The sequence below is a fragment of the Pelodiscus sinensis genome, chromosome 6 (assembly GCF_049634645.1).
Source record: "Pelodiscus sinensis isolate JC-2024 chromosome 6, ASM4963464v1, whole genome shotgun sequence".
Lineage (NCBI taxonomy): Eukaryota > Metazoa > Chordata > Testudines > Trionychidae > Pelodiscus > Pelodiscus sinensis.
In genome coordinates this window covers 48,165,024-48,182,826 of record NC_134716.1, presented here as the reverse complement: position 1 = coordinate 48,182,826, position 17,803 = coordinate 48,165,024, and the positions used below count along the sequence as shown (strand labels likewise).

General features: G+C 41.0%; 1 protein-coding gene across 3 annotated transcripts in view; it reads right to left on the bottom strand.

Moving 5' to 3' along the window:
• Window positions 1–8,294, bottom strand: part of SYK (spleen associated tyrosine kinase) — an 87,886-nt gene extending 79,592 nt beyond the window's left edge. For 2 of the 3 annotated variants that reach the window (XM_075931890.1, XM_075931892.1), the window contains exon 1: window positions 7,872–8,292. The gene's annotated coding sequence lies outside the window, so the exon portion shown is untranslated. Of the gene's footprint in view, window positions 1–7,871 lie in introns of all 3 variants that reach the window. The other variant, XM_075931891.1, reaches the window with a different exon arrangement.
• Between the last annotated feature and the right edge of the window lie 9,509 nt (window positions 8,295–17,803).

Genomic DNA, 17,803 nt, shown 5'->3' with positions numbered 1-17,803 from the left:
TTGTTAATCTATAAGGTGCTACAGGACTCCTTGTTGCTTTTGCAGATCCAGACTAACACAGATACCCCTCTGATACTATCCTCCAACAGTGGAACCAGTTCTTCCTGGCTGGCTTTCACAAACTAACCAGGACAATTAAATGAAGGACATGTTATGGAATGAAAGGCTTCTCACTCCTCCAAGTCCTAGCACTCCATTAAGTCACTAGTCTAAACTATTCCAGAGAAGATCAGAACGAACAGCTCAGCTGCAACTACTGAAATGTATTCATTTTATTCAGAAGGCAATCAAAATAGTCTCAAAATAGGAGGGAGAAATTCACTTGATAAAGGCCCCTTTATCATTCTCGGCAGAAAGAGGATGCACCTGGCCCCTGAGTGTTCTGGGCCAATGGGCAACGTGTCTCTAGTTTTTTGCATTGCTGCTGCTATAAGAAGTTGCCATGCTGGAAAAATATTTGGCAGTCAAAAGCGTTCTCTTATGTTGTCTGAGCAATAATAGCCATTGTGATGTGAATAAAAATGACTGTACCAGTGTCCACTACATCAGGTATGGAACAATAACTAATACTGGTATCAATAAGGTTTAGCCTATCCTCGCTGATGGATCTGGATCAGAATATGATGGTTACTTTGTACTTGTAAGAGCTTCATATCCTTATAGCTTCTTTGCCACCAGTTCATAACTTAATTATTATCAGTGTTCCCTGTAACCAGTGTGCTTGTGAGGCCCCCCAGGAGTGATTCAAATGCTACCCAGCTAATTAATAGAGTGCAGCGGCCATTTTGATGTAAATGAAGCAACGATTATTTAAATCGCTGCTTCATTTTCCTATGTCTAGTAAACTCATCTATATGGCTCCGTCAACGGAGCCATGTAGTCTAGACATACCCTAAAATTGCTGTCAAATGGGTGGAAATCGGGTAAATAGTGCATTTTATTAATATCAGCAGAACTGACTTAAACGGGTCCTGTGTGTTGTGTAGTCTTGCCTTAATTTTTGTATTCATGCCAATCAGTGTGAAAGAAGCTATTTGCATATATACTTCCTTGTACATGAAACCACATTTAAGTTGCAGCCTTCAGCATGTGTTGTGAGTATCGTTGTGGCCACTGGGGCTTCCAAAGTTGTGTAGCCCTGCATTACAGGAACGTGATTCTAGAGTACTAATGTTATGGCTGTTTCCCTTTGTTTGGACATGGGATACCTCTACTAAACAGCATCCAGGCCAACTATAACTACTACTACAGAGAAATACCCAGTGGATAGTAAGAAGGTAATTGTGCACTCTTCTTTCGGCACAAATTTCTATACGACATCTTCGGGGATTTTTATGTCCATCAGACCCTAACAGTTTACCCAGGCTTTGCATGACACACAAAGCACTAACAGAACTGAGAATAAAAGATTTACTTGTCACCCCAAAAGAATCTCTTCTTCACCAATCACTTTTTCGATACTTCCGACTTCTTGGCACCCTGACAACTTCAGATCAAGGACTCTGGTTTTTTTTAAAATTGATCATAGTTTGGATAAAACTCATAATTCCTGTCAATGTATTGAAATTCCCTTGATCAAAAAGACAGTTAGCCCAGTTATCTGATTACAAAAATAATCACCACATGCTATTTCCTGCCTCACAGACCTCCTTGCAAAATGCATCCTATTGAATTCACATTTCTGCTCTGATGTGCAGTAAAATTTACCCTTTTAACTCAGACATACGCTGCATTAATTGACCATCATATGTAAAAAGGCTTAGATGTTGGAGGAGATTTTATATTCAAAAGTTCTTCCCACCATGTCAAAACCATCCTTTTGAATGAGTGAATTAAACTGTCTCCGTTTACACATCAATGATACAGGGCCAAAATTTCAAAAGTGGGAGTATTAAAATACAGGTCTTCTTGTGCTGTAAAAGTATGTGTACCTGTGCTGGTGAATGCAAATCAAATTCCTGTGCATTTTCCTGATCTTTAACATAAAACTCTACACAGGATTTTTTAATGTAAATGATGCTGTATCAGAATACAGTATAACTTTGAAAAATCATCTGTGTTTGAGCCAAATTCTACTCCCAGTTCACTAATTTAAATTACAAGTAACTCTATAGAATCAGTTTCACTTTGTGACACCATTTTAAACTGACAGTAATTCCCTCAAAGTCTGCGGATTTGCTATTGATTTAAATGTGTATAGCTGAGAGAAGAATTTGATCACTGGTGCCAAGTGGTGTACGTTTTAAATTAAACTATTTTAAAGTCTAATTTAAGTCTCAGTTACATAATTTTAAATGGAGAGCAAACCCACTGACTTCTATATGACTCGTAGATGAGGTCAAAATATAGGTCTTGATTATAGGATTTTATTTCACTTACCTCAGCAGTTTAAACCATTTAAAGAAGGGGAATTTTAAAATGTGCATGGGGGAGGAGGACCATGATTAATTGTGATGAACCTGTACTATAAAGATATTAATACAGTTTTAAAAAAAGGTTTAGGAAATGCTTTAAAGAGAAGCTTTAAATGCTTTAAAGAGAAGCTAGATAATTTCATGGAGGTTAGGTCCATAAAAGGCTATTAGCCAGGGGATAAAATGGTGTACTTGGCCTCTGTTTGTCAGAGGCTGGAGAGAGATGGCAGGAGATAAATCGCTTGATCATTGTCTTCGGTCCACCCTCTCTGGGGCACCTGGTGCTGGCCACTGTCGGCAGACAGGATAGTGGGCTAGAAGGACCTTTGGTCTGACCCAGTACGGCCGTTCTTACGTTCTTATGCTTCTGCACTTTATAATCCTTAAACATTTGGGTACACTTTTTATGCTTATACTTCCTGTTATTATTGCATCCCCTTCACTAACTCATCTGCAGGCACTCTGGGTTTGTGCAAGATTAAACTGCATTACCAGCCTAAAAGCTGCTTCACTTCACCAAGCTGGATTTTCAAATTGCAGTGCTACAAAGCTCACTGTTTTGAAAAAGGATAAAAATATTCAGCCGCAAAAGTTCAAGCCCAATGAACGCATGGACAGCTGTACAAAAAAACCCCAAACCATAAAGTCAAAATGCTTTTTATTTTTTATGTTTTTTTTTCAGCACTCACTCAATTTCACTATATGGACAGGAAGTTATAAGCTATCTTTAACCTTGGAATGTGAATAACAAGAGAGAAACTAAAAATGTTATAACGTAAACTTTATTAAATATATGTATATTTCTCCATAATCTTATACTAAAGTGAGATCTGGATTGATCTCTCTGGCCCGCAGAAGTACATATTGTACCTCCCTGCAACATCATCTCAAGTAGAGGATTCACCCCCAAAGAAGGGAACTTCAGTTTCCATGAGGTTTAAAACATCACGTTAATGAAATGTTGCAATTGCTCACTCAAAACTTAAAAAACAAACAAAAAAACAACAACAACAAAAAGATGGGGTTGGGGTGGTGGTTTCGAGTGCAACATTAATGCAGCTATAAAGCACATTTAGTATTTTGTCTTTTTTTTTCCTGGTTAGATGCATATCTTTAGCTGTCATTCTTTGAGTTGTAAGGTGTAAATCATAAAAATGTATTCCACATGAGAAAGTTACCATTGTTGTTGCAAGCTTAATTTCATCATTTTGTTTCTGTAATTTAAACTATAATTGTGCAACAAAATATCTGTTTTCATTTACAAAATTATAATACTAACAAGACCAGTAATAATTGCTTAATGCAGGGGTTCTCAAACTTTCTGATACCGCGACCCCCCCTCTAAGTTGCTCACGACCTCGGGGGGGGGGAGGGGAGAGGGTCGGGACCCACAGTTTGAGAAATGTGGGCTTAATGTATTCCTCGGGTGTTCCACTATGCAGACGGTGAGCAAGACATAAGGAGAAAGGGACGGATGCCGCAAATCTTCATCACATGATTTGTCTTTATTTATGGGCATAATCAGTGAGGCTATGTCTACATTACGAGTTTTCTTGGAAAAATATGCTAACGAGGGACTCATTTGTATGAGTTACAATCTCATTTGCATATTTTCTGCCAATCCATTTTTGCGGTAGGGGTTTTTGCACAAAACAAACAGGGTGGACATTTTCTTTTGGGGCAAAACCCCCTTTTTCTGCAAGATCAGTATACTTCCTTTTTGGGGGTATAAGGATCTTGCGGAAAAAGGGATTTTTGCGCAAAACAAAAATGTCCACACTGGTTTTTTTTTGCGCGCAGGTTTTTTGCACAAAAAGAAATGGCAGAAAATATGCTAATGAGATTGCAACTCATGCTAATAAGTCCTTCATTAGCATATTTTCTGCCAGAAGAACTTGCAGTGAAGACGTAGCCTAGGAGTACTGTACTCACATACCAAAAGAGAAGACTTTCAATAAATGCAAGGGAAGACATTAAAATTGTTCTTTTTGTTTCAAATGAAAATAAAATACAGATACAATTTAATATGTTTTTTTTTCTCATAACAAAACAATAATTTTTCAGGTTACAACTAAAGGGCTTAACTCTTCAAACGCTTGTCCATGTGCTTGAAGTTTTTACTTACATGACTGGACCTATTGACTTATGTGAGATCAACAACTTATGCCAGTAAGATATTACAGGATCAGTCCAAAACTGTAAAAAAGTATCAGTTGATTTAGACCTGATGAGAAGTTTCTAGGGCCTGATCCTGAGAGGTTTTAAGCATTGCGTCTCCAAATCACAAACTACCTTAGTAGCCTTGTTGAAATCCCTGGCTAACTAATTATGCAGAGCTCAGTTCTTTGCTCAATTACGCAAGTGTGTAAATATGGACTATTCCACTGCTATCAGTGGAATTACTCCAGTCAAATGAGTGAAATGGATCTATAATATGCCATTTTAATCCACATGGTTTCAAAGGGCCAAATTTTGCACTCTCAGGTTATGTCTACACTTTACTCAGAGCTTGAAATAAGCTACACAATTTGAGCTAAACAAATGGTATAGCTTATTTCGTGCTAATTTCAAAAGAGCTAATATAGAAATTTGGCACTGTCAACATGGCATTTATTTCAAAATAAATTGCTATTCTGAAACATCCCTATTCTGAAACATTGAATGAGGTTTACAGGGACATCAGAATAGTGAGCCAAAATAATGGGTGTGCTCAAAAGATGCAAAATAGCTGTTTTGGGATACCTCTTGTATCCAGAAATAGAGCTGCAGTATAGATGTAGCCTCATATTGGCCAGATTAATCTCCTTTACTTCACGAGGGGCACATCTACATTGCAAGGAAAAAGTCGAATTAAGATACGCAACTTCAGCTATGTCAATTGCACAGCAGAAATCAAAACAGCTTAATTCAGCATTTGACACTGTCTACACAGTAGGAAGTCAAAGGAAGAACACACTTCCTTCGACTTCCCTTACTCCTTGTGAAATGAGGTTTACAGGAGTTGGAGTCCTCCATCTCAACATTATTTCGAAATAATGGCTTGCTATGTAGCATTTTGTTATTTTGAAATAACATCAGTTATTCCGAAATAACACTGCTGTGTAGACATACCCTAGGGTTACTCTGAATTTAAAGACGTGTCAATGGAGGAAGAATTTGGCTTAGTCACTCCCTGTGCTCCTTTGCCTCTAGGGCCTGATCCAAAGTCCAGTGGCATTAGTGTAAGTCTTTCTAATAACTTTAGTAGGTTTTGAAGAGCAACTCATTAGGTAGACTTACAAAATCAAAATTAACATAAATAACACTGTCAAATAATATCAGACTCATACAACATGAACACCATTGTGAAAATTGGTCTCAATACAGTATATCATATCAGTATTTGGAATGAAAGAGAAAGATGTAAGTTGACTTAAAAAATTAAAACTTGCATCCTCTAACTTCAACAGTAGTTTTACCATTGACATGATTAGTGGAAGCAATAGCAGGCACTTAAATAGGAAGTGCAAAAGAAAGGAATCAAATTAATTAATGCCATTATTGTGTAGTCATTAAAGTTAAAAACATTGAAAACAACATTCATATAATTGTATTAACATATTATTTTTGGCTCCTACTACTTTAAAAAAGACATCCATTAACTGTTTCCAAAATAACTCCCTCCCCCCCCCCCCACTCTATAGGTCAAATTCTGCTCTCATTGACATCAATACAATCATGCTTACTTGGAAGTAGAAATGTAGCTGACTAAAATTTATATCTTTGATTTTACAGTGTTTTATTATTATTTAATAGAAACAAAACCTGAAAGCTTTATAAAATACAACTGTGGATTTTAATTATTCCTCCAACTAAATATGAAAATCAGAATAAATATTAGTCATTAAACTACTCATTCTGATCTTCCTAAAATGGTTTCAAATATTTATTTTGAGTTGTTTTATCTATGAAACCCTTCTCTTAACCTTTCTCCCTTCCCCCAGAAAGTCACAAAATAAAAACACACTCCCGTCTCAAGCTTCCTTATTTCTGCTTTTATCCGTCTTAAGCTTAACAAATGGCTGAGAAAGGAAAGCGTCATAGTTCCTGTAAAAGTACCCACTCCAAATGCTCTCAGGCTAACTGTTTATGGCCCTGACATTCTTATCAGGTCTGTGCCAGGACAATGCATTTGAATCAGACTGAACATTTGATTCCAAAGGTACAGAAAAAGCAAATATTTTGTACGCGGGGAGGGGGCTTGCAGGGGAAGGCCCAAAATAACAGATACCAACCAAAATTATGAGAATGTAAATGGTTTGTTGAACTATGGAAATTAATCATAATAGGGAAATGCTTTCCAAAACTACCTTGTAAATTAAGCCAAATTAAGAAATTTGATTCTGGGCTTGATCCAACACCACTGAAATCAAAGGTATTTGTGCCCGAGAAAGGAATGCTGGCTTTGCCCCAAAATTGGCCTGAGACATCACTTGCTATACTCTCATTTTTTATATCATTCACTCTGTTGAAGTCAATGGAGTTTCACTATTGTAAAATTGAAATAAATAGTGGTGACAGCTTTTTTATTAGAAAAAAAAAAGACATTTGATAAAAATTGTCAGGCTTCAGAACTCTGAACGAAAATACTGTACCTAGTGTCCCGGTAATAACATCTCATGAAAATTATGAACAACATTGTTTTGTTTACAGAACAAACCAGTTTCATAGTCATGCATCCAGATATGCTCATTTACTGGTTCATGCTGACTTGAAAGACAATTATAACTTAAGAGTTTTGTGTTTGCCTTCACAAACTGATATATTTTATTTGTTTACATATTAAGTTGCTTTGTGGAATTGCTTTCTTCTGTTGCTTTTCGGGGCTAATTTTTTTCCTTACAAATGTATTCAATATTTTTAAAAGCATCAGTAGCTGATTCACATGAATTTGCCATGGCATGGTCAGTGTTTTACCTCTTATTATTTAGGTAAATGATACATTGTTTGTTTGTTCTTCAATTTATACATGAAAAGTAAGCTTGGGATGAAACAAAGAAACCTAATTGAGGAAACTTTACCCAGGAAAGCAATTTAAATGTGATCTTACAGGTGGGCCCAAAGAGAAGCTGCAGATTCGAACCCCTCCGAACTTGGTGAGCCTGTGTGTGAATTTTGCAATGTGGGGCCGCTCAATTAAGTGTTCTGTTACTGGATGCAACCCAGCGTGCCTGGCAGGGCGCGAAACACCCTCCCCGCGCCGCGCCGCGGGGGCAAGCAGAGGGGTCCGTGCTGGGGGCGGCGCATCCCCCGCGTGCCCGCAGGAGGGTTGCCCTGGTGTGTTACCCACGCGCGCAGCCCAGTCTAGACGCGAAGCTCCCCCCGCCTTACACCCACACCCCGCGGTGCCCGCAGGACTCCGGAGCGCGCATCCCGCCCGCGGCTCCCTCACCTGCCCGAGCAGGCAGCGGCGCTTACCTAGGCGAGGCGGACGGGGAGCCGCCGCGGGAAGCCTTCCCGGCTGAGCCACCCGGGGGTCCTCGCCTCTGCAGAGAGGGTTCCCCGGGGGACGCCCCCAGCCCCGGAGCAGCGCAAAGGGAGGGGGTAGGGCGGAGGCAGCCGCCGCTGCGGATTTACCGCGGGGGTCGCGGCTCTGGGCAGGAGACGCTCCGGGGCGCTGCCTCCCAGCCTCGCGTTCAGAGGGAGTGACAGCCTCGCTTCCTCATTTTCTGCGGCGGCCGCCCCGGCTACTTCCTCCCAGCCTGGCTCAGCTCACACACTTCCTCATCGGGCAGCTGCTCCCCGGCCCGCGTTATTTGCCTAACAGCTGGGACACGGGCGGAGCGGCCTCGGGCTTCCCGCGCCAGGATGCGCCAGCTCGGCTCTGCCCAGCTCCTCTTCTGCCTTTCCTGGCTGCCGCTTCTAACCCGGCCCTCCTAAACACTCCCTGCACTTCCACACCTCCCTGGCTCGCCTCCGCGCCTCGCCTTGCCCCTAAGCTGGCTGCATTAGAGCGACCCTTTCCGCTTGCCTGTCCGCTCCAAAGCCTTACAGGCAACCTCCACTGGGTTTCCTAGAATTGAAAACAATCTATTGGGCTGGAAGAGACTTGGAGAGGTTAACAAGTCCAGCTACCTTGGCTGAGGCAGGGCCAAGTAAACCTAGCCTCTCCCTGACACATCCTCTTCCTCTAACCTGTTCTTTAAAACTTCCCAGAGGGATTCCACCTCCTCCTTAGAGAACCTGTTCTAGTGTATGGTTACACTAGGGATGTGGGTATCTAGCCCTATATTTAGAAAGTGTTTCCTAATAGCCAACCTTACTCTCTCATTCTGCACATCCAGCTCATTGCCTCATCTTACCTTCAGTGGACATGGAGAATAGTTGTTAACCAGCCTTTCCATAACAGCCCTTAATATGTTTGAAGACTACTAACATAAGAACAGCCATACTGAGTCAAACCAAAGGTCCATCTAGCCCAGTATCCTGTTTTTCAACAGTAGCCAATGGCAGGTGCCCCATGGGGAATGAATGGAACAGGTAATTACCATGTGATCGAACTCCTGATGCCCATTCTCAGTTTCTGACAGAGGCCTGTCAGAAAAAAGTTTCTGACACTATTCCTAACCATCCTGGCTAATAGCCATTGATGGACCTATCTTCCATGCTTTTGTGAACCCTGTTAAAGTCCTAGTCTTCCCAACATCCTCTGGCAAGGAGTTCCACAGAACTGTGCTCTATAAAGAAATACTTCCTTTTGTTTCTTGTAAACCTGCTACCTATTAATTTCACTTGATCCCTAGTTCTTGTATTATGGGAACAAGTAAATAACTTTTATTTACTTTCTCAACACCAGTCATGATTTTATAGACCTCTATCATATCTCCTCTCAGGGTACATCTACACTGCAACGCTATTTCAAGATAACTAGCATTATTCCGAAATAACTTAGTCCGCATATACACAGCAAGAAGTTATTTTGAAAGTGTCAAAATACTGTCAAGGTGGAGGACTTCTTACTCTGACTCCTGTAACCCTCTTTGTATGAGGAATAAGGGAAGTCAGAGAAAGAGTGCTCTATTTTGAAAAAAAGTTCTGTGCAGTTCCTCCCTATTTCGAAATAAGATACACAATTGATGTAGCTGTGACGTAGTGAGGGGTACCTTGCTGGTTGTTATGCTGGGCAGTGGGTTGTGAGTGACCTCCACTGGCTGCTGGCTGCAGCACGGCCCAGCAGGGCAGGGAATGAGTCATTATGAAAGGGGGCTTCGAACCCATCTGACCAGTTATCTCCCAGGGAGCGGAACAATGGGAAGAAGGGGAGTGGAGCCCTGGCTGTGGGCAGGGTTGAAAGTGAGTTAGTTAGGTTTCTGGCTGGTTTCATGGAGAAAGCAGCCTAGGCAACTGGCTGGGATTTAGGGGCCTAGGCTCCCCCATCTCAAGAGGGGCTGAGGCATCCTAGACCTGCCCTGTAACCATATTACATCTGTGCTGTATCCTGGAGAAGCAATAAATTCCCTCTATTCTACGGGCTGGTGGAGTCTGTCTGTGCCATTACGGGGGTGCAGGAGACGGGAAAACCCCAACGCGCCGCCACAGTAGCACAATTTGCATAGCTTATTTCAAGTTAAGGCCAGCAATGTAGATACATCCTTAGTCTCCTCTTTTCTAAGCTGAAAGGTCCCTTTCTTTTTAATCTCTCCTCATATGAAAGCAACTCAAAACCCCTAATAATTTTTGTTGACCTTTTCTGCATTTTTTCTGGTGCCAACATATCTTTTTTGAGATGCGGTGACCACACTGGCACACATTATTCAAGATGTGGGTGTACCATGTATTTACACAGAGGCGATAAGATATTCACTGTCTTAGGGCATGTCTACACAGCAAAGTTATTTTGAAATAGTTGTTATTTTGAAATAACTTTCCTAGCATCTATACAATCCAACTGCTATTTTGAAATTAATTTGAAATAGCAGAGGGCTTATTTCAAAATTGGTAAACCGCATTCCATGAGGAATAGTGTCTATTTTGAAATAAGCGCTGTGTAAACGCTTATTTTGAAATAGGAGACCTGCAGCCCTTCTCAGGGTGCCCTGCTGGTTGCTATGGCCACAAGGTAACTTCTGACCTGATGCCCTGCCGGAACCAGTTCTGGCTGGCCTTAAATGCGATTCAGCATCCAATCAGTGTGGACACGCTATTTCAAAATGCATTTTGTGTGTAGACGCATTATTTCAAAATGAGATATTTTGAAATAACTATTTCAAAATTAGATATTTTGAAATAATGCTGTAGTGTAGACATAGCCTTAGGGTGCATCTACACTGCTGGCCTTAACTCAAAATAAGCTATGCAAACTGAGCTACATCAATTGCGTAGCTATTTCAAAATAGCTTATTTCAAAATAAGGAGTGCCTAAACAGTACTTATTTCAAAATAAAGCACTCTTCCTCCAATTTCCCTTATTCCTCATACAATGAGGGTTATAGGAGTTGGAGTAAGAAGTCCTCCAACTTTACAGTATTTTGACACTATTTCTAAATAACTGCCTGCTGTGTAGACACAGACTAAGTTATTTCGGAATAATGCTAGTGTTTTTGAAATAATGTTGCAGCGTAGATGTACCCTTAGTCTCTATCCCTTTCTTAACGATTCCTAATATTGTTTCTTTTTTGACTGCTGCAGCACATTGAGTGGATGTTTTCAGAGAACAATCAGCTATGTCTCCAAGATCTCTCTCCTGAATAGTTATAGCTAATTTGATTCCCATCATTTTATAGTTAGGATTATGTTTTCTAATTTGCATTAGTTTGCATTTATCAACATTAAAATTAATCTGCCATTTTGTTGCCTAGTCACCTACTTTTGTGAGATCCTTTTGAAGTTCCTCACAGTTGGCATTGGACTTACTATCTTGAGCAGTTTAGCATCATCTGCAAATTTTGCCACCTCATTTTAACTGATTCTCCAGATCATTTATGAATATGTAGAATAGGATTGGTCTTAGTAAGGAGACCTGAGAGACAACACTAGTTACCTCTCTCCATTCTGAAAACTTACCATTTATTCCTATCCTTTGTCTCCTATCTTTTATCCAGTTATCAGTCCATGAGAGGACCTTCCCTCTTATCCCAGCTTACTTTGGAGAGGCTCCTTGTCAAAGGCGTTCTGAAAATCTAAGTATAGTATATCCAGTGGATCCCGCTTGTCCACATGCTTATTGACCCCCTCAAAGAATTCTAGTAGATTAGTGAGGCATGATTTCCCTTTAATGAAGCTATGTTGACTTTTCCCCAACAGCTATCTGTTTGACCATTCTGTTCTTAACTATAGTTTCAACCAATTTGCCCGGTACTGACATTAGTCTTACCAGTCTGCAATTGCCAGGATCACCTCTAGAGCCCTTTTTGAAAATTGATGCCACATTAGCTATCTTCCAGTCATTTGTTATCAGCTATCCACCACCTGTCTCTTCTTCTCTAGACTAAAGATGTCCTATTCTTTTAGTCTTTCCTGTTTTCCAAACCTCCGGTCCTTTTTCTTATTTTCCTTTGGACTCTCTCCAGTGTATTCTCATCTTTTTGAAAGTGTGGTGTGGTGCCAAAACCTGGATATCATACACCAGCAGAGACTTCGGTAGTGTTAAGTAGAGTGGAACAAGAACCTCCTGCTATCCTAGGTCTTACAAATGACACTTCTGTTCTGACATCCCAGAATGATATTAGCCCTTTTTGCAATAGCATCACATTGTTAATTCATATTCAACATGTGTTATATTTGGTCTACATGAAATTTACTACAAGGTGAGTACCCAACTAATTGAAAAAAGTGTGCTCAAAGAGTAGTTTTAGGGTTCCATGTGGATTGTCCATTTCTGTTTAATATTTCCATTACGATCTTGGATAATGGAATTGTGAGTACATAGATAACATTTTGAAATGACTGAAATTTTAAATATTTTCCCAGATTACAATTCAAAATGATCTTGATTAATTCTCCAATTTATCTATAATCAATGAGATTTAGTAAAGACACGCTCCAAGTAGTACACTAATAAAAAATAAATTGCACAAACACTGAACGGGAATAACTGGCTAGGCAATTGTATTGCGAAACTGTTTTAAATCATATATTTGAAAAACATCTACTCATCTCAAAGAGTCCAAGTCATGGTGAGTCCATACTTCTTTGGGTGAGTTATTCCAGTGTTAAATTATCCTTAGAGGTAGGAGAAAGGACCTTATTTCTAGGCTCAATGTGTGTAACTTCAGCTTCTAGCCATTGAATTTGTTGTATCTTTGTCAACAAGATTGAAATCCTGCCCCCACTATCAGAAATGTTTCATGTGTAAGTGTCTAGATTAGTGGTTTCCAACCTTTTTAATCACAAGATCACTTTTTCAATTTAAGTGCAATGTAAGATCTACCTCAAATCCAAATACTCTTGCCTCACTTTCTTCCTGCCCCTTCTCTGAGGTTCCTTCCCTGCTCACTCTTCTTGAAGGCCTCACTCTGCTCACTCCATCCCCTAACCTCATTCACTTTCATCAGGCAGGGGTAGGGAGTAGGGCTGCAGGCTCTGGTCTTAGGCCAAAAGTTTCAGCGTGTGAAAGGGGCTCCAGGCTTAGCCCTAGGTGGGGGCACGAGGTCCAGGAGTGGGTTCAGGAAGCAGGCTTTGGTTGGGCATCGCTTAACTGAGATGGCTTCCGGGTGGTGGAGCAGTGGAGTTAAGACAGCCTTACTCATGCTCTGGCCCTGCACCACTCCTGAAAGCAACTGGCATGTACAGCAATGGGTCCATGGTGCCATGTACTGCCCCTCAACTAAAGGCACTGACCCTACAGCTTCTTATTGACTACGGTTCCTAATTATTGATCAATGGGAGCTGCAGAAGTGGAGTCTGCAGGAAAGGACTGCATGAGGAGACCCCCTGCTCTGCCCTTCTCTAGGGCTGCAGGGACATGCCAGCCACTTCTATGAGCAGCAATTATTATAGGGATAATTACTCCAATCATGACAGGTTAAGCATTTTAGAACTTACTGGCTCAAAGAATTAAATTTAAGTGTGAGGGTATGTCAAAACTACAACCCTAGTTCGTGTAGCCGCGGGCACTGAGTCCGAACTAGCGGACATTTAAAAATGGCGGTGCCCAGCAATATGCAAATGAAGCCCGGGAAATTCAAATCCTGGGCTTCATTTGCAACTCCGGTTGCCTACATTAACCACCATAGTTTGAACTAGGGTGGTAGTGTAGACATACCCTAAGAGAGAAATGAAAATTATGAAATGCATAATCAAAAATCAAACTTTGCAAACAGATGTTGAGGTGGGGTACAGGAGCGGGGGGAGGAAGGACACCCTGACATCAGCATCCCCACCTCTTCTCCCTCCCATACCCTGCACAGCAAGCAGGAGGCTCCCAGGGGGCAGCACCAAGGCAGAGAGCAGGAATCAGCATGACAGTGGGGGGAGGAGCAATTGTAGTGACAGCACTTGATAGCTTCCTGGCCAAACCAGTCACGATCCCCTGTCAGAGGCATCAAGATCTACTGGTAGATCCTGATCTACTGGTTGATGACCACTCGTCGAGATGCATTGATCAAGTCACCTCTCAACCTTCTCTTTGATAAGTAGTATAGGTTGAACTGTTCAAGTTTTGTAATGTGAGGCTTGACTTCCAATCTTTAGATCTACTTTTGTTGCCCTCTATTGTTTCCACATCTTTCTTACAATGGGGGTACCAGAACCGGACACAGTAATAGTTTATTAATGTTATGGTAAGCCAAGATCATTCCCCTGTTTATACATCTCTGCCTCACACTATCCAAAAAATTAAGGAACCACCTAATAAGTATCTTATACAAGAAACATCAAGAATGACATCTCTAACTTAGAGATTCTCATCTCAAGACAAACATCCACACCAACTAACACCTTACAAGACTTTTGTTCCACCAGACAAGAAATCTACTATACACACTTCTATTCCCTACAACAAAGAAAAGACAATAAACTTTCCAAACTGCTCCACACCACAGGCTACAACAGCAACTACCTCAACCCACCAGATAATATTGTTAACCTCTCCAGCTATTAACTCAACCCAGCAGAAGAGTCTGTCTTATCCCGGGGTCTCTTTTTCTGCCCCACCTCCCCCACAAACTGGATACAATTTTGTGGTGACCGTGAGGCTTTTTTTCGCCGCCTCTGAATTTGAGAATATTTCCAAACCATCAATGAACATCAGTCTGACCTACCAGATTCCCCCTATCAACACCAAAGGAAAAATAATTCTATATGGACTCCTCCTGATAGTTGGAATTACAATCTGGATTTCTATATACAAAGCTTCCGCAACAATGCCAGACTGACATTATTCACAAACGACAACAAGCGACAGACAATCTCAGCCGCACTGAACACTATGCTATCCAGAGTCTCAAAAACAACCAGGACATTATAATCAAACCAGCTGTCAAAGGGGGTGCTGTGGTCATTATGAATAAGGCCGACTATAACCAGGAGGCAACTGGACAACTCTCCAACACCACATTTTACAAACCTCTCTCCGCTGATCCCACCTCGGAATACCAAAAGAAACTACACTGTCTCCTTAAAGGCCTCCCTACAGCTACTCAGGAACAAATCCACACAGAAACACCTTCTGAACCCCGACCAGGATTGTTCTATCTGCTTCCCAAAATCCATAAACCTACACCCCACCATCAATCTCAGCCTGGACCATTCTACACGAGAGATCCATTTCTTGGACACCACAGTACAAATCACCAATGGAAAATTAGACACCACTCTCTACAGAAAACCCACCGACTCATACATGCCTCCAGCTCCTATCCAGAACACACCATACGATCCATCATCTATAGCCAAGCCCTTCGATACAACCTCATCTGCTCTAATCCCACTGACAGAGACCAGAAACTTTAGGATCTCTACCAAGCATTTATAAACCTCAACTACCCACCCGGAGAAATAAAAAAACAAACTGAAAGAGCTAGACGAATACCTAGAAACCATCTACTTCAAGAAAGACCCAAGAAAACCAACAATAGAACACCACTTGTCATCACCTACAGCCCCCAACTTAAACTTGTCCAACACATTATCAATAAACTACAACCTATACTGGAACAGGATATTAAACTCTGAGAGGGCCTGGGAGACAGACCCATAGTCTCCTATAGACAACCACCTAACCCCGAGATGATTCTTACCAACAACCACAGGACATACCACACTAATACCAACCCAGGAACTTTCCCTTGCAACAAACCCTGTTGCCAACTTTGTCCACATATTCACTCTGCTGATACCATTATTGGACCTAACCAATTGAGTTATAAGATCAAGAACACATATTCCTGCTCATCCAGAAATATAATTTATGCTATCATGTGCCGAAAGTGTCTGTCTGCTATGTATCTTGGACAAACGTCTCAGACACTTCGCCAAAGAATCAATTCCCACAAAACAGATATTAGACAGGATCGCAAAGAAAAAACAGTTTCTTTCCATTTCAACCAGAAAGGGCATTGTCTCAATGACTTGATTACCTGCATCCTGCTTCAAACACCAGACTTGAAAGAGAATCCTCTGAACTGTCATTCATGCTTAAATTTGACACTTTACACCTAGGTCTTAACAAAGACACTAATTACCTTACCCATTACAAAGATACCTTCCCCAATTATCACCTCTAACATCATTAGCTCACAGATATTTACCTCTCCCCCTCATCGCCCTTCTGTTCTGAAATTTGATTTGGCCGTTTCATATGTATTCATTTTTTTATTGTATCCCTTTGGTACATATGGTCAAGCCAATTTTCTTCCACTATTTGAGCTAAGGAAGTGGGTCTGGCCCACAAAAGCTCACCTAATAAACCATCTAGTTAGTTTTTATAGTGCTACATAGTCCTGTTTTTTGTTTCAGCTAGACCTGACTAACACAGCTATGTTTCTATCACTATTATACATCTCAGGATTGCATTAGCCCTTTTGCCATAGTGTTTTACTGAGTTCATCCTCAGGTGTTATGTACAATGACCCTGAAGTCTATCTGTGTCTCTGCTTTCCAAGACAACCTCTCCTCCTGTAAATATAGCTTGCATTTCTTGTTGCCAGATGTACTACCTTGCATTTAGCTGTAACCATTTAATCAAGCTACTGAGACCACTCTCTAACAGTAATCTGCCCACTGGTGAAAGCTCCTTTTGAAACTCAGATGTGGTTTCTCCAACCTTTCACACATTCTAGTGAAGGGAACAGATCTTATTTTCTATATAGCAGTCTACTTCGTATTTCCTTATCACAACATGGTGATGGAAGAAAAACTTTTTTCTAAATTCTGGCTTCTCTTTATTATACTAAGGAGGCTATTTATCTGAGCAGTATATCTCTGTTTCTGGTTCTTTCCTCTATCAGGCAATATACTGGCTCTCACTGTGCTGTAGGTCCATTGACCATGGGCCTTGCATACACTATGAAAGGGGGAAAAAAAGCTATGCCAAGAAACCATTTAAAAAGCCTGTTTATAATTGTGGATGGCACAGTCCTGAGCATCTTCTGTGAATGGAGCATGATTTGTTTTCAAAAGCCATTTTATCCACATTATCAAATTCAGGAAGCATATTGCACTATTCACTTTTAAGCAGAAATCCCTATTGAAATATATGGTACAGCATGAACCCAGAATATGTATGAGCAATGTAGGAGAATTCAAGCAAAGGAAATGGCATGTGGTTGTCCATATTTCCCTCCTACTTTTTAAAAACATTATTAGCATTTCACAGGAGACAAAGCAAATAAATGTAAAAGTGTATTTCAAATACAAATATTTTGATTTTTTTTGTGGGTGGAGAGAAAGATCTTCAAATTTGTTAATGAACAAACTATTTTTACTATGTACTACCAATAGACGGACTGGGCATTGCCCGGGTCCTTCAGCGCAGGGGGATGGCGGTGTGGGGAAGGGTGCAGGCATCAGGTCAGGGCCTTTAATATGTTTCCCCTCACACTCTCAATTCACTTCAGCAAATCAATATATACCCAAAGGAAGCATAATCAATAGCCTTTTACACTAATTTTGTTAAATTGCCTATCTATTTTAGCAAACCGGTGAATTAAGTTTTTCACGTCATTTTAATTCTTGAGGGTGGGAGGAGAGTTTGTCTGCTTACCAAGTCTGGTGGCAGGCAAGATGGCAATACCCAACCAGTCATTCCCTTGGCAGTAGGGCGGCCTGCAGTGGTCGTTCTGCAGTATAGCTCTCTCCTGCACTTACTACCCTGAGTGGTGACTGTACGTATCATGTCCCTCCTGTGTCTCTGCCCCCTCCCTTTCTATGTTTTGGAAATCATTCCATTCCAGGCACTTCCCATTCTCCTG